This window comes from Miscanthus floridulus, chromosome 5 (genome assembly GCF_019320115.1).
Source record: "Miscanthus floridulus cultivar M001 chromosome 5, ASM1932011v1, whole genome shotgun sequence".
Taxonomy (NCBI): Eukaryota; Viridiplantae; Streptophyta; class Magnoliopsida; order Poales; family Poaceae; genus Miscanthus; species Miscanthus floridulus.
This window is the reverse complement of record NC_089584.1, coordinates 116,470,200-116,486,464: the sequence shown is the minus strand read 5'-3', so window position 1 is coordinate 116,486,464 and position 16,265 is coordinate 116,470,200.

Below are 16,265 nucleotides of genomic sequence, written 5' to 3'. Positions count from 1 at the left end.
CTCATCATTAGCTTTTTTGGCTATGTCATACTTTGCTAAGAGTGAGTCATTCATAAGTTCTAGCTTCTTATTTTTAGCTCTTGTCTTTCTAACGATTTTAGTGTATTGGTTTAACAATTTCACAAGATCATCATAAGAAGGCGATTCAAATTCTTCATCACTATCACTACCATTCTCATCATCACTAGCATTGTCATCACCACCACTACCATCATTATTTTGTACCTTTCATTCACCCTTGGCCATGAGGCATAGGTGCGTAGAAGATGATGACGACGGTGTCGGTGAAGGTAGTGAAGACCCAATCACAAGAGCGGCCACCTTCTCCTTCTCATTTTCACTTTCATCATCGGATGAGCCGCTTGATGATTCAATGTCCGTGAGCCAATCACCAACAATATAGGCCTTGCCATTCTTCTTCTTCTTGTGAAATTCCTTCTTCTTATCATCCATCTTCTTGTATGGCTAGTTCTTCTTCTTCTCAACATTATCATCACATGAGTCTTTTTTCTTGCACTTGTACTTCTTCTTATACTTGTATTTCTTGGGTTTGGGGCATTGATGAGCTAGATGACCGGACTTCGGAGATGGGCTTCCTTCTACTATTAGTGAAGAATTTCTTCTTCTTACCATCAAACTTGACACCATACTTGTTTAGCTTCTTAAGCATCTTGGCAGTTCTTCTCACCATGAGAGCAAGGCTTGCATCATCAATCTCATCATCACTTGAGGTATCATGATCAACTTTTGCTTTGCCCCTCTTTTCTTGGCTAGCCTTGAATGCCAAATCTTTCTTCTTGGTGGAAGAAGAGCCATCTTGTGGAGTGGTGTGCATGTACATCTCATGAGCATTGATCTTCCCTAATATTTGAGTTGGTGTAGCGGTGGAAAGATCGCCTTGATGAAGCACCATCACAATATGCCCATACTTGTCAATGGGAAGGACACTCAAGATCTTTCTCACAACATCGGATGGTTGCATTTGAGTGAGTCCAAGCCCATTGACCTCCTCTACAAGAATATTCAAGCGTGAATACATTTCATTAGCACTTTCACTAGGAAGCATTTCAAATGAATTAAGCTTCTTCATCACGAGGTGATAGCGTTCCTCACGCTCACTCTTGGTTCCGTCATGGAGTGCACAAATGTCCGACCATAGTTGATGGGCGTCTTTGTGGTTCCGCACATGGTTAAAGACATCCTTGCAAAGGCCTCTAAAAAAAGTGTTTCTAGCCTTTGCATTCCACTTCTCGTAGTGAATCTCATCACCTTAAAGGTTAGCGGGATCCCTATGTGTTGGGATACCTTGTAAGGTGGCTCTAAGTACTCCAACATCTAGAGCCTCTAGGTAGAATTTTCCAATAAGAAAAGTCGTCTCCCTTAAAGACAGGAGGGAGTCCATCCCCGTGGGATATCTTGCTTTAGGCGGTTAAGCCTAATTCAAGGAGCACGAGGTTCCGATACTAATTGAAAGGATCAAGATGCCCAAAAGAGGGGGTGAATTGGGCTTATTCTAATGTTTTTGCAATAATTAAGCCCTACACTTAGCCCATTTCACCCTCTTGTGCCTAGAAGTGTTTCTATTGTTCTACCGCACAAAAGTTTTGCACACTAGGTTTAAATTCTACTCTAGCTTGGCAATTCTAAGAATATAAAGACATGGATTGAATTGCTCAAATGTAAATGCTCAAAGTAAAGAGAGGAAGAGGAACGCGGCGATGTTTTTTGAGGTATCAGAGAGTCACCACTCCCCGCTAGTCCTCATTGGAGCACCCGTACAAGGGTGTAGCTCCCCCTTGATCTGCACAAGGATCAAGTGCTCTCTACGGGCTGATTCTTCGACACTCCATAGCGGTGAATCACACACAACCGCTTACAACCTGACTTGAATCATCCACAAGCTCCATCGGATGATCACCAAGCTTCCAATCACCATCAAGCCATCTAGGTGATGGCGATCACCAAGAGTAACAAGCACAAACTCTCACTTGACCAAGACAAGCCTAATGAGAGAGGTGGATGCACACTTGCTACTCCCTATGCACTAATAAGGTCCTTAATCTTGGATTGTCAAATCTCAATCACACCACTAGGCTCTTGCTCTCTCTTACACTCCAAAGGTGTTTCTCAGCTGAACAAATGGACAAGAGAGCTAAGTTGGATGAGTGGAGGAAGTATTTATACTCCTCACTTCAAAACATACCCGTTGGGGTCCAACTCAGCACATTTCAAGGTGACCGGACGCTCAGGTCAAAGTGACCGGACGCATCCTATCAGTAGCCAATGGCTACATGACGCTAGCACAGTCATCAGAGACCGGACTCTGACCAGCGTCCGGTCACCACTCATCTGACGCGTCCGCTTAGCAATTTCCTTCTCTGGATGCTTACTGTTGTTGACTGGATGCGGCCTCTAGTGTGTTAGGTCACAGCATTTGGTCCTTTGTGAGTGTTGCTTGCTCTATAGTTGCGCACACCTACGCGTCCGATCCTGACTAGGATCCAGCGTTTGGTCAATGAGCAAGCCCTAGCTACGCGAGCTAATGTTGACCGGACGCGACACCTATGCATCTGGTCCAGCATCTGGTCATCATCCAAGTCTTCATTCACCTTAAATTCTACCAACTTTGTGAACGGCATCGACTTCAACTGATCTATGGGCTGTCCTTGAGCTACCTAGTGCTAAGTTTGATAAGTGTGCACCACACCTAAACCACTGGATTCACCTAGGTCAAGCTACTAGTTCGTACCCCCCTTAATAGTACGGCCAAAGGAAAAACAAAGTCCTAAACTACTCTAAGTGTCTCTCCAACGTCAAATGACACTTAGAACTAGTCCATCCTTAACCTTGTCGTCCATCCTTTGAAAACCGAAATGATTTCCATCAACAGGGACATGAAAACCATAATTGCTCAATCAATCACCATTACCATGACCTAACTCAAGTTGCCTATGCAAAACATACATTAGTCACAGTAATCTTGTGTCGTCATTAATCACCGAAACCAAACTAGGGGTCTAGATGCTTTCATTGCCGATGGGCTTTCTTATTTTTTTGTTTTTTTATTTGATTAACCGAGGTGGGCGGCCAACCACCTCTGTTAAGGCTAGATTAACCGTGACCTTTTGGTAGAGGCGGATGGCTTGCCCGCCTCGGTTAATTTTTACATAGTAGTGAATGTTTAGTTAAAACAACTATGAAATCTACCCTCTTATTCTTCTTAATATAATGATACGCAGCTCTCCTGCGTGTTCGAGAAAAAAAATTCTTGCCTTTTATCTCCCTTGAAATAGTCATAAAACGTCCCTCCATTTTCACAATTTGGAAAAGCATAATGCTAAAAGCCAAAATCAGGATCCAACGAAAACAGCTACTTCTAAGAAAACACATTCTGGTTTTGCCCATTTGGTTGGTGTTCTGCTTTTTTATAACAGAAGCATTTTTCAGCAGTTGAACAAAACACAACCTGAGTCCATGTGAGTGGAGCCTAACGTTTTTTATAGCTTTTCTTTTTTTTCTTTTTTTCTCTTTTTGTTTCTCTTTTTCACATCCATCTTGCCTATCTACTTGAATCTTGTTACAAGTAGAAGTAGAATTTTGTTCAACTGCTTTTTTCTTGACATTTTTAAATAAATTAAGTAAAACTTTATATTAAAAATGACTAATTTTTTTACTACTCCCTCTGACATGAAATATATATATAGTATTAATTAAAGCATTCAAAATTTGTCCTAAATTTTAAGGAATTAACTCCCAGAAAGCACCTACTACATGTGTACCCCTACCATAGTGTCTATATCAGGCTTAAAATATAGTAAGCATAAGATTTATCTATAGTTAAAGGAGGACTACATGTGTCAATTGTATTACCGTATAGTCTATCATAGAATTGCTAGGGTATTTAGGATGGAGGGAGTAGTACATGTTGTGATTAATAAGTTTTTTTTATGAGTTGTTGTTACAGAAAATTACTAGAAAAAGATAAACTTATTTTGAATATGTTTTTTTAAAGTTGTTGAATAGTATTAGTTGTTCATAAAAGTTTCTAAAAATATGAAGTTTCTTAAATATGCTGAACAACGAGAAATATGTGTACAAGTTGTTCGTAAAAAAAAACAAAATGAAAGTTTCTGAAAGGAATTTCTCGTGATATCGTTCTAGTTAAAGTAGGCCCCGTTCGGTTTACCCCATATTCGGCTTGTTCGGCTTTTTTTAGCTGTAACAGTGTTTTTCTCTCACAATAATTCAGCCAGAACAGTATTTTTTAGCCAGTTTCAGCCAAAATTCTGTTAGTCGAACGAGGCCGTAATGTTGAAAATGTTAATGCTAATGAGTTGTCCTCGGAAGTTTGTTCTAGAAAAAGAGTAAAAGAATTGTGTGTAGAAATAATTAAATAGGAGTATATAACTTTCTAAAATCTAGAAAATAAACTTAGAAATTACTTCAGCTGGTTGATTGAGGCTGCAGCAGCCAACCAACCAACATGAGGAAGCAAGTAGCAGTGGAAGGCTAGCATCAGTAATTAAAAAACCAGCAGCAACAGCTGCTTAAATCTTAAGCGTATATGCCAGTATAGTTGTAGAAATGATGATTTTTTTAAAAGAAAATAGATAGTGTCATGCTGCAAGGGATGATCGCCGGTTTTGCTCGCGACCGGGACAGCGAGGCTCTCGTGTTCGCACTGGAGACGTTTTTCCATTTATAAGAAACCTGGAAAGTGACGCTGCAATGCTGCTTGAAGCTGCTGCAGCCGTCGTTATCAAGACAACAACGCCTACGAACCACTAAGTCAAGCCGGGCGAACATTTTTAATTAATTAATTAACAAAAGAGCCCGATTTTACCCTCACCCTCGGGCTGTGCGCCGTAGCAAATCCTTCGTGTTGGAAAACGGCAGCTGTCGCTTGTCCGGCAACGAGCGGGCAGTTAGTTTCTTTTCTTTTCTTTTTGACCCCCGACACGCCCTGAAAACAAATGGCAGGCCCATGGTCCGTCCTGCACGGCTGCACCACGGTAGGTAGCACGTCTGCACGTAGCAGAGGCTCCACTCAGTTTCAGAAAGAGACGGCATTTGTATACGGCTCATGCATCGAGTGTTCCTGGACTCGGAGAATTGTTAACCGAATGATGCCTAGCTTTGTGCTAGTAGAACTCGTGGTTGCTGTAGTTCTCGAGGTTGGACTGCTGCTTCAGTCAAGGAACAACTGTTGAAGACAACGGTTTTTTGCTGTGGCAACTGGCAACGAACTTGCATAGGGAAAACGGTAATGCTCTGGCTCATGCATCAAGTGTTCCTGGATTCGGAGAATTGTTAACCGGATGATGCCTACCTTTGTGCTAGTAGAACTCGTGGTTGCTGTAATTCTCGAGGTTGGACTGCTGCTTCAGTCAAGGAACAACAACTGTTGAAGACAACGGTATTTTGTTGTGTCAACTGGCAACGAACTTGCATAGAAAATGCGGTAATGCGATGTTCAGGACGTTCCTCCGGACGGACGGACCCGTTGTTGGGCCGCAATGTCCACGAGGCTTTTTTATCCACTCCTACGTGACACCGCTCGTGCCGCTTGCTCGCATAAAAAAAAGAAAACAAACCATCAATGCTCACTTCGCTCCGTACTCTGCGGCTGCCGCAGGCGACACTGCCGCTTCCACCCCGCTGGTCGACGCCGCTGGCTAAGCACCATCCACGTCTCCACCCCAGCCTCCCCTTCCTCTCTCCTTGCCCACACCGCACGTATATACGAAAACGTCCAAGCTATCAGCCCAGTAGCCGTCAAGGATGAGGCCCACGAGGGCTGAGGCGGACGATTAACGTGAGGACCAAGGCAAGCCAAGAATATTCAAGATAGGCGTATCTAGACGATAGCTAGGATCAATTTGTTGCGCATTCCATGTAACAAACTAGGAATCCAATCTGTTAGTCCGATCACCCTCATTGTAACCCTACCTCCTTTGTCTATATAAAGGAGGACAGGGACCTTGCGATTTGAGATTCATCTCCTCTCATTCCGATCTACTACGTAGCTAAGAGCAACAACCCCTATAATTAAGCATACGAATACAAGAGCATTAGCAGCACCACTTGAGTAGGATTTTACGTGCATTGTGGTCTGAACCAGTATAAATCCTTATGTCTCATCTCATGTGCTAAGTCTACGCAATCACGTTGCTAGGGATTGTCGGAGCTAATTCATCCGACACTCTCTCTCTTTCCCTCTCTCCCGACATGGCATAAAGCGCGACCACCACCGCGTAGCCCCTGGTGGGGTGGCCGCTCGCCTACATCGCGTGCTTCCACCGCACTCTGCCTCGCTGCTCCCTCTACCAGATCCACTGCGCGACGAGACATCCGATGGTGGGGGGACTGCGGCGGCGACTATGAGGGGCTTGTTGATGCGAGACCCACAGGATACCCTGCAAGGGAGAGAGAAGATCTAGTCCAACTAGGATTCTTCCCATGTAATCTTAGTAGTAGTACTATTCAGTAATCCTACTAGGAAATCTCATTGTAAACCAACTAGGACTCTGGCCTCCTGACTATATAAAGGAGGGCAGGGCTCCTAAGAGGAGAGAAGAACAATTGTACACAACACAACACCTTACAATCAATCCAACGCAAAGGCTAACGTCGACTGGACGTAGGGCTATTACTCGATCAAAGATCGAGGGTCCGAACTAGGATAAATCGACTGTCTCTTGCGTTAACCGTCGAGTTCTGCATACGCTGAAGCCCGAACATACTGCCTCGGGGACCCCCGTGGCAGGCTATCGGTAGTCAAACATCGACAGCTGTAGCGCCAGGTAGGGGCTTTCGGCGACTTTGCATCCGAGAGCTCGATGGACCTCGATAAAATGATCTTCCCGACGGGATCAACTTTCATCTTTGGCTCATTGATCTGCGAGGCGGACAACTACGGCAAGCTTCAAAGCCATCTCCTCAAAGATCCGGATCATCATGAAGAATTTCCTATTTCGACGACTACGACGGATCAGCTCATCAGAAGATTCGCGCAGCTCATAATATCCGATTCGAATAAGATTTCACGGCTACGCGCATCCGACTCGAATTCAAGTTCCGTGTCCAAGGTGAAGTCTTATTCGAGTGCTTTCAAGAAACCGAGTTCTTTTTTGGCAGGATTCCAGAGCACAACCCAAAACAACTCGGATTACCCTCAGAGTTCTTTCAAAAAGTCGAGTTCTTTTCCATTTGGGCTCGACAACACGGCAAAATCCTATCAGGAACAGATCGAAAGGTCTTTCAATCTAATGCTTGGGATACCACTGACAGGAGCCCAGGAGGGTCTCGTGCTAACGATAACATCGCAAGACTGTATCATCCACTGGCCAGGTCCCGTTCCTGAAGATAGCGGAACCCAACTAGTCGGGACAACAACGACATCTATTCTACCTTACCAAGAAGGAGACTCGATCTGCGACACCGAGGCATCTACTGAAGTCATCAGCAATTCCGACAGTATGAAAACTAACACCAATAATAGAACGGCTCACGCGCGAGAAGTACTCATGGTTCGACGTCCTCGGTCACCATTAAATCCCCCAGAAGCACCCGATGTCAGGTCATCAGATGAATCAGAATCCAACAGATCACCCTTTGCCCAGGGCTACGATGGGGAAACCGAGAGTCAGAAACAAGCCAGAGAAAGAAAAAACAAGTTGAAGCAAGGGCGCCAACACCGTGCTAGGCAGCGCAGGGAAGCCTGGATCAGATATGAGTCAGAGTTGGCTGAATACGACAGAAGAAAATCACAACGAGAAGTCGAAGGAAGACGCACGGCGAATACGCCTTACAATAAGATTCAAGAAGCATTAGAAGAACTCAGGGCAACTTCATATCCCAGTGAGAAGTATGAACAGCTCCAAGACTTGTTCCGGTCGGCGATCCCGAGAACGCATGAAGAGAGAGCCCAATCAAGACTACCCGCCAGATCAACAACCCACAGGCAAGAAGACCAAAATCAAAGGAAGTCCGCTTTCGAAAGACTTGGGCCAGGTGGAAGCCATAACGGAGAAAGTAGGAAGGAACATAATCAAGGCCACCAATTTGAACAACCAAGGAAGACCAGGAGTAGGGTGCCTACCCAGACAGCCTCGTAGACTTATTCCTATCAAAACAACAGTTGGCTAGAAGGAGGTGCCGAATCCGAATTCAAAGAAGCCGGAACACACGACAGATTCCCCTGTTTCGTGAACAGGCTTGCATCGGTACGATTACCTCACAAGTTCAAACCATCTAACCACTCCAAATACGATGGCAAAACTGAACCAAGGAAATGGCTCAGAATATATTCACAATCGATTGAACTAGCTGGGGGAGACGACGATATCAAGACCCTGTTCTTTCCCATGGCACTAGAAACGATGCCCCTCCAATGGTTCGATAAATTGAACCCAGGGTCGATCAGAAATTGGGAAGACTTGCAAAGAGCTTTCTGTGAAAATTTCGCAGGTATCATCACACACCCAATCACTCATGCAGAACTGAAAGGACTCAAGCAAAAGGGAGGCGAAAGTCTCAGAAATTACTATCGATGATTCGGCGAACTGCGGGCTCAAGTGCATGACATCACCGAACGAGAAGTAATTGAAGCTTTCTCTCACGGAATCATGGCTAGGTGGCAATTTCAAGATTTCTACAAAGAAAATCCGAGAAACAATGAAGAGTTCAGACGAACAGTAGAAAAGATGATTACTGCAGAAGAAAAACACGAGAGAGGTTCTCGGATAGAAGCAACCAGGACAACCCGGACAAGCAAAATCATCGAAATAGCAGACATCAAGAAAGAAAACGTAGACCAGACAATACCGTGGCAATGGCCGACAAATCAAAGAAGTTTTCCAAACCCAGAAGATATGATGACATTGAAAACATACGTTGCCCATTGCACCCTAATGGGAGACACACCATCGGAAATTGCTACACTTTCAATGATCGATACACAAAAAAAGATAGTAAGGAGAACACCAAAGAGGACAATCAGAAAAAAGATAAAGACAACCACGAGGACAAAGGACTCCAAAAACCCAGGGGAACGGTAGCAGTGATCTTCTCAGGGGCTCCAGATTGCAGAAGCAAACATCAAGAAAAACTAGCACTACGGACTATCATGACAGCAGAACCGGCTACACCAAGATATCTCAATTGGTCACAATATCCAATCCAATTTTCAAGAGAAGACCAATGGACTAGCGTAGGGAACGCATGCCATTACCCACTAGTTCTAGACCCAACTATTGCCGGTATGACTGTCACCAAAGTACTAATCGACGGGGGAGCTGGACTCAACATTATCTTTTTAGAAACACTAAGAAAGATGGGACTACAACTCGCCGGGATGATTACACCAACAAGCACACCTTTTTACGGAATAGTACCTAGCAAAGCAGCCATGCCACTCGGGCAAGTTACTTTACCCGTTACTTTTGGAACTCCTTCGAACTACCGAACAGAGTTTATCAAATTTGAGGTCGCAGACTTCGATTCGTCATATCATGCAATCCTCGGACGCCCAACACTGGTAAAATTCATGGCAATACCACATTATCCGTACTTATTGCTTAAGATGCCAGGGCCCAACGGTATCCTTTCTCTTCGAAGTGATTTAAAGCGTGCTTTTGACTACGACGTTCAGGCAATCCAAATTGCAGCCAAAGCATAAGCCGACAATGGAAGAAAAGAAATAGCCACAATTGCTGCAGAGATGAGCCAAAAAGAATTAGAAATACCGGCTAAAAAGCCCAGCATCATCACACCACCAAAAGAAGCCGACGTCAAGCAAATCGACTTGGGCACTGGCGATACCTCCAAAACAGCAACCATCAGTGCTCACCTCTTGGCAAAATAGGAACTCACGCTCACCAACTTTCTTCGGGACAATAAAGATATCTTTGCTTGGAAGCCAACCGACATGCCAGGTGTCCCAAGAGAGTTGGCTGAGCACAGAATTGATGTTAATGAAAGCTCTAAGCCTGTAAAGCAACGGCTACGACGATTCTCACCTGACAAAAAGGCAGCGATTAAAAAAGAAATCACAAAACTGATGGCAGCCGGATTCATCAGAGAAATCCTTCATCCAGACTGGCTAGCTAACCCGGTCCTTGTGCAGAAGAAGAACACGGACGAGTGGCGCATGTGCGTTGACTACACAGATCTCAACAAACATTGCCCAAAAGATCCGTTCGGGCTACCACGCATTGACCAGATAGTCGACTCAACAGCAGGGTCTGCACTATTATCCTTTCTCGATTGCTATTCAGGGTATCACCAGATCGCATTAAAAGAACAAGACCAGAGAAAGACGTCTTTCATTACTCCGTTCGGTGCTTACTGTTACAAGACCATGTCGTTTGGACTAAAGAACGCTGGCGCCACATACCAAAGAGCTATCCAAACTTGCCTTGGGGATCAAATCGGTGAAAATGTGGAGGCATACGTGGATGATGTAGTGGTGAAAACAAAGAACCCAGACACTCTGATTGAAGATTTAAAGCAAACCTTCAAAAACTTGAAGAGATGGAGATGGAAGTTGAACCCAAATAAATGTGTATTCGGAGTTCCCTCAGGACAACTACTCGGATTTTTGGTCAGTCAGCATGGGATTAAAGCCAGCACCAAGCAAATTCGAGCTATAACAGAGATGGGCCCACCTAGAAGTATCAAAGATGTGTAGAAACTAACAGGATGCATGGCGGCCCTCAACTGTTTCATATCAAGACTCGGCAAAAAGGGGTTACCTTTCTTTAAACTACTAAAGAAGACAGAAAAGTTTGAGAGGACAAAAGAGGCCGATGAAGCTTTCAAGAAACTTAAGGCATACCTAACATCCTCACCAATTCTCACACCCCCAAGGAAAGACGAAGATATGATGCTATACATTGCGGCGACTACTGCTGTGGTCAGCATGACAATAGTCATAGAAAGAGAAGAAGAAGGACGCGTGTATAAAGTACAACGACCCGTATACTACATCAGCGAAGTATTGTCTGAATCAAAAATCCGGTACCCGCATGTACAAAAACTACTCTACGCTCTACTTATCACCTCACGCAAGCTTCGCCACTATTTTGAAAGCCACAAGATTACCGTGGTGACAGACTTCCCGCTCAAAGACATCTTACACAACCGAGATGCGACGGGACGCATATCAAAGTGGGCAGTTGAACTCGGAGCTCTTAAGATCGATTTCACCCCACGGAAAGCAATCAAATCTCAAGCCCTTGCTGATTTTGTGGCCAGGTGGACAGAGATTCAACAGCCTTTATCAGATACAATAGTTGATCACTGGAAGATGTACTTTGATGGGTCACTCAAACTAGGCAGAGCCAGCGCAGGCGTTCTCCTCATTTCTCTAGAAGGAAAACAACTCAAGTATGTCCTTCAGATATTGTGGCAAGCTACAAATAACAAAGTAGAATATGAAGCCCTCATCCACGGGTTACGAGTGGCAATTACCCTCGGAATAAAAAGATTACTCGTATACGGCGATTCGGCAGTAGTCATCAACCAAGTCAACAAAGATTGGGATTGCACCAAAGAAAACATGGGTGCTTACTGTGCTGAAATATGGAAACTTGAAAAACATTTCTAAGGATTAGAAATTCTACACGTCCTACGCGATTCCAACATTGCAGCAGATGTCCTCGCCAAGCTCGGATCAGACAGAGCGAAGGTTCCACCCGGCGTATTCATAGAAGAGCTATCAGTTCCCTCTATCAAACAACCCGGTGAAACAACCCATGAAATTCAGTCTAAAGGCGTTCAGATCTTGGTAATCAACACTTCATGGAGCCAAGTTTTCATCGACTATATCAAAGAAAATAAATTGCCAGCAGATAAAGCAGAAGCCACCCAAGTTGTTCGCAGAAGCAAAAACTACGTTCTAGTAGGAGATAGACTTTACAGAAGAGCAGCATCATCAGGAGTACTCCTAAAATGTGTCTCATTTGAAGAAAGCAAAGAGATCCTAGATGAAATACACTCAGGTTGCTGTGGAAATCATGCCGCTTCAAGGACACTGGTTGGCAAAGCATTTCGCACCGGATTCTACTGGCCAACCGCTTTGAAAGACGCAGAAGAACTTGTCAGAAAATGCAAAGGTTGCCAAATGTTTGCAAGACAAGCCCATGTACCAGCTCACAATCTTATCTACATCCCACCCGCTTGGCCCTTTTCCTGCTGGGGGCTGGATCAAGTAGGACCCCTGAAGAAAGCAAAAGGCGGTTTCGAGTACATCTTTGTAGCGATCGACAAGTTCACCAAGTGGATTGAATACAAACCACTCACGAAATACAACGCAGCCAAAGCAGTCGAGTTCATCCAAGACATTACACACCGCTTCGGCATGCCCAATCGAATCATCACAGATCTAGGCTCCCCCTTCACAGCTACAGAATTCAAAAGCTGGGCACAAGACTGTGGTTTTAGTATAGACTATGCGTCTGTTGCACATCCAGAAGCCAACGGACAAGTAGAAAGGGCTAATGGACTCATACTAGCTGGATTAAAACCAAGGTTATACGAAGAACTAGTGGACTATGGGTCCAAATGGATTGAAGGATTACCGAAAGTAGTATGGGGGCTACGAACTCAAATAAGCAGAGCAACAGGCTACTCACCCTTCTTCCTAGTATACAGATCAGAGGCCGTACTGCCTGCCGACTTGATCTGGACATCACCAAAGATAGAACAATACGATGAAGGAGAAGCAGAACACACAAGAAGATTAGAACTCGATAGCTCAGAAGAAGTCAGAGTAAATGCTACCCTCCAGTCAGCTAGATACCTACAAGGTTTAAGACGACACTACAACAAGAGTACCCATCCTCGATCATTACAAGTCGGAGACTTAGTGCTAAGAAGGATACAAAAGACTGATGGACGACATAAGCTACTCAGTCCATGGGAAGGACCGTTCATTGTCACAAAAGTCACCGGACCAGGCACATACAAGTTAATAACCAAAGATGGAAGAGAAGTCAGTAATACATGGCACATCAGCCAGCTAAGAAGATTCTACGCGTAAAAACAACTCAAGAAAAAACAGATATGCAAGCCACAAGGGACCAACGTTCACAATCGACGAAGGACAATATTCTTCGACAACATATGTATTAGTTTATATTCGTGATCAATAAAGATGATATTCATCCACAGCATGTCTTGTCATGACTTCCAACGAGTTATTTTCACGAAACAAAAAGCAAAATGGCTGAAAACATGCCTGAGCATCCCGACCGAGAGCAAAATAGCTGAAAAGACGCTTGAGCCTGCCGATGAGGGTAGCTAAAAGCTAACACCCGAAACAAAAAGCAAAATGGCTGAAAACATGCCTGAGCATCCCAGCCGAGAGCAAAATAGCTGAAAAAACGCTTGAGCCCGCCGATGAGGGTAGCTAAAAGCTAACACCCGAAACAAAAAGCAAAATGGCTGAAAACATGCCTGAGCATCCCGGCTGAGAGCAAAATAGCTGAAAAGATGCTTGAGCCCGCCGATGAGGGTAGCTAAAAGCTAACACCCGAAACAAAAAGCAAAATGGCTGAAAACATGCCTGAGCATCCCGGCCAAGAGCAAAATAGCTGAAAAGACGCTTGAGCCCGCCGATGAGGGTAGCTAAAAGCTAACACCCGAAACAAAAAGCAAAATGGCTGAAAACATGCCTGAGCATCCCGGCCGAGAGCAAAATAGCTGAAAAGACGCTTGAGCCCGCCGATGAGGATAGCTAAAAGCTAACACCCAAAACCAAAAGCAAAATGGATGAAAACATGCCTGAGCATCCCAGCCGAGAGCAAAATAGCTGAAAACACGCTTGAGCCCGCCGACGAGGGTAGCTAAAAGCTAACACCTAAAACTGGTCGACCGAAATTGAGCTTCAAAAGACCCTCCAGCTCTTCGTTCTGAAAAGCAAGAGGCTTGGGGGCTACATCCAGATAGGAATACTTTTTCCTCAGAAAAGCACAAGCGCCACTCAAAAAAGCATTCAGATGCCAAAGTTTATCAAAGCAACATTCCATGCCGAGTCGTTTTACATAGCACAAACAAAAGGTTGTCAACACAAAGATCTACATCTAACAAGTCATGGCACGGTCAAAGCACTCGATGGGTCACAAAAGAGGAAGAAAAAAAAAGTACTCGACAAATCGAGGGATTCCGTCAGGATAACGCACAGAGTTGTTTACAGAGCAGAGACGAAAACGGGACAAAGTGCTCAGCAAGTCAAGTGACTCCGACCACACCCGAGCAAAGAATACATCAACGAAAATAAAGAATCTTCATTTAAAGAGGAGTATAATATTACAAGAGGCTGGTCAATTGGATCAGGCATTGTCATCAGGAAGGGAAATATCAATATTAAGACTGTCTACAACCCTACTGGCTAAATCTTCGACTTCAGGCTCCATCCTCTCAACGGCATCAAGGTATTCTTGACTATCAGCTTCCTCCGCTATCTTGGACAGAGGCGCCTCTGGAGCAAGAACCTGGACCTGGGCCAGCACATTCTTGGTACATACTTGAGCGCACTTCTTCGCAAACTCTTGGAAACGAGCCAGAATCTGAGGAATGAACTGAGCCCAAGATTGCCCGTCATCCGCTGGAGTCCGAAGAACATCAGCTACTGAACGGAAAGATTTCCACAAAATGTTCCAATTTTTAGTAGCCGTCGCCAGCTTCCCGGACAAGCCTTCAATAGTTTTTTGGGCCTGCACAAGATCTCTGTCAGCTCCACGCCTAATCAGCTTAGCAAGGGCGAGTTCTTCCTCAGCATGAGTAATTACCTCCTCAGCCTTGTTATGACTAGAACGGACAAGAGCCTTCATTTTATTGATACTCTCTGAGAGCTTCTGCTTTTCAGCTCGGAGAACTAGACAAGACCCAAAAAACAAGTCAGCGAAAAAAGGAGTCAAAATACAAGAAGAAACAAGCAGAACCCGCGGCACCTTTGCATTCTTTCTTCGTAGATTCCACCGCGGCATCCCTCTGCTTCTCCATCTCTACTACCCAGGCACAAAGGGTCTTCTCCTCCTTTTGGTACATTTGACGCTCTGTCTCCAACTCAGCCCGAAGGAGGTCAAGATCGGCTTTCAGAGCGTTCACCTCAGAAGACAACTTTCTCTCATTTTCAGATGAGAAAAAGAAGCCAGAATGATCACGAGAGAAAGACTGAGCAAAAAGAGACAAAGAGAAAACAAGGCGTAAGGATAGAAGAAAAACAAGCATGCAAAAGAGGAGTGGCAGTAAAACTTACCTGGAGCTTTTCACCAAAAGAAGTCGCGAGGGTCGACAAGCTCCCCCAGGCTGCGGTCAGCTCCGATAACCGATGGGTGGCATCGAACTGTTGCACCACGTCACCAGAAAAAGAGGGACCGCCGAAAGCAAGAGAAGGGGAAGGAGAGGCCGGCTAGGGCGAAGAAGGAAAGACCAAAGCAACCTCCAGGGAAGCCGGAGCCAAACTCTCAGAAGGACCCGGCGCGACGGCTACAGTCACCTCCGGGGCGGCCAAGTCTGCAACTTCGCCAGGTAGCTCTGAAGCCCCCACAGCAACTTCATCAACAGTATGTTGTGAGTCCTGAGGCTCAGAACTCGATGGAACGGTGGAAGGCTGAGAAGAAGTCGATGAAGAAACGAAAGAAGACAAAACACTGAAAATTGATAAAAGGAAGCACCGATGAGAACCAGAAGAAGGAAGATAAAAGCAAAAAAGATGAAGCCAGAATCTACTCACCCAACCACTTTCTTCTTCACGAAACCAAAAGAAGGCCTCGCAGGGGGAACCACGACGGCGAAAACATCCCCGCCACCCGGCGACGGGAGCGGGATAGCAGGTAACGGAGCCACGGAGGAAGCCGGGGCTGGAGCCACGGAAGAACTCTGCACTAGAGGAGCGGTAGAGCTAGGTACCGAGGCTACCAAAGAACTCGACACCAGAGCTTCAGAAGAAGTCGGCGCGGGAGCCTCAGAAGAACTCATACCAGACGTTCGATTACTTCAAAAAAGTTCAAGACTAAAAGTCAAGACAAAGAAGAGAAATTCAATGCAACAGGAATATGAAAAACAACTCACCGCCGCATGATGAGGGGTACTTCATCATCCTCCTCTTCCTCAGCCAAGGAAACCAGAGCACCTGCTGAAAAAAGAATAAAAAGTACTCGGTTCAAGAGAGAAACAGGAAAACAAAGGAACAAAGAGTATTAAATGTGCTCACCTAAGAGCATGCTAGCAACAACTGGAGTACCTGAGGGAGTACTTGG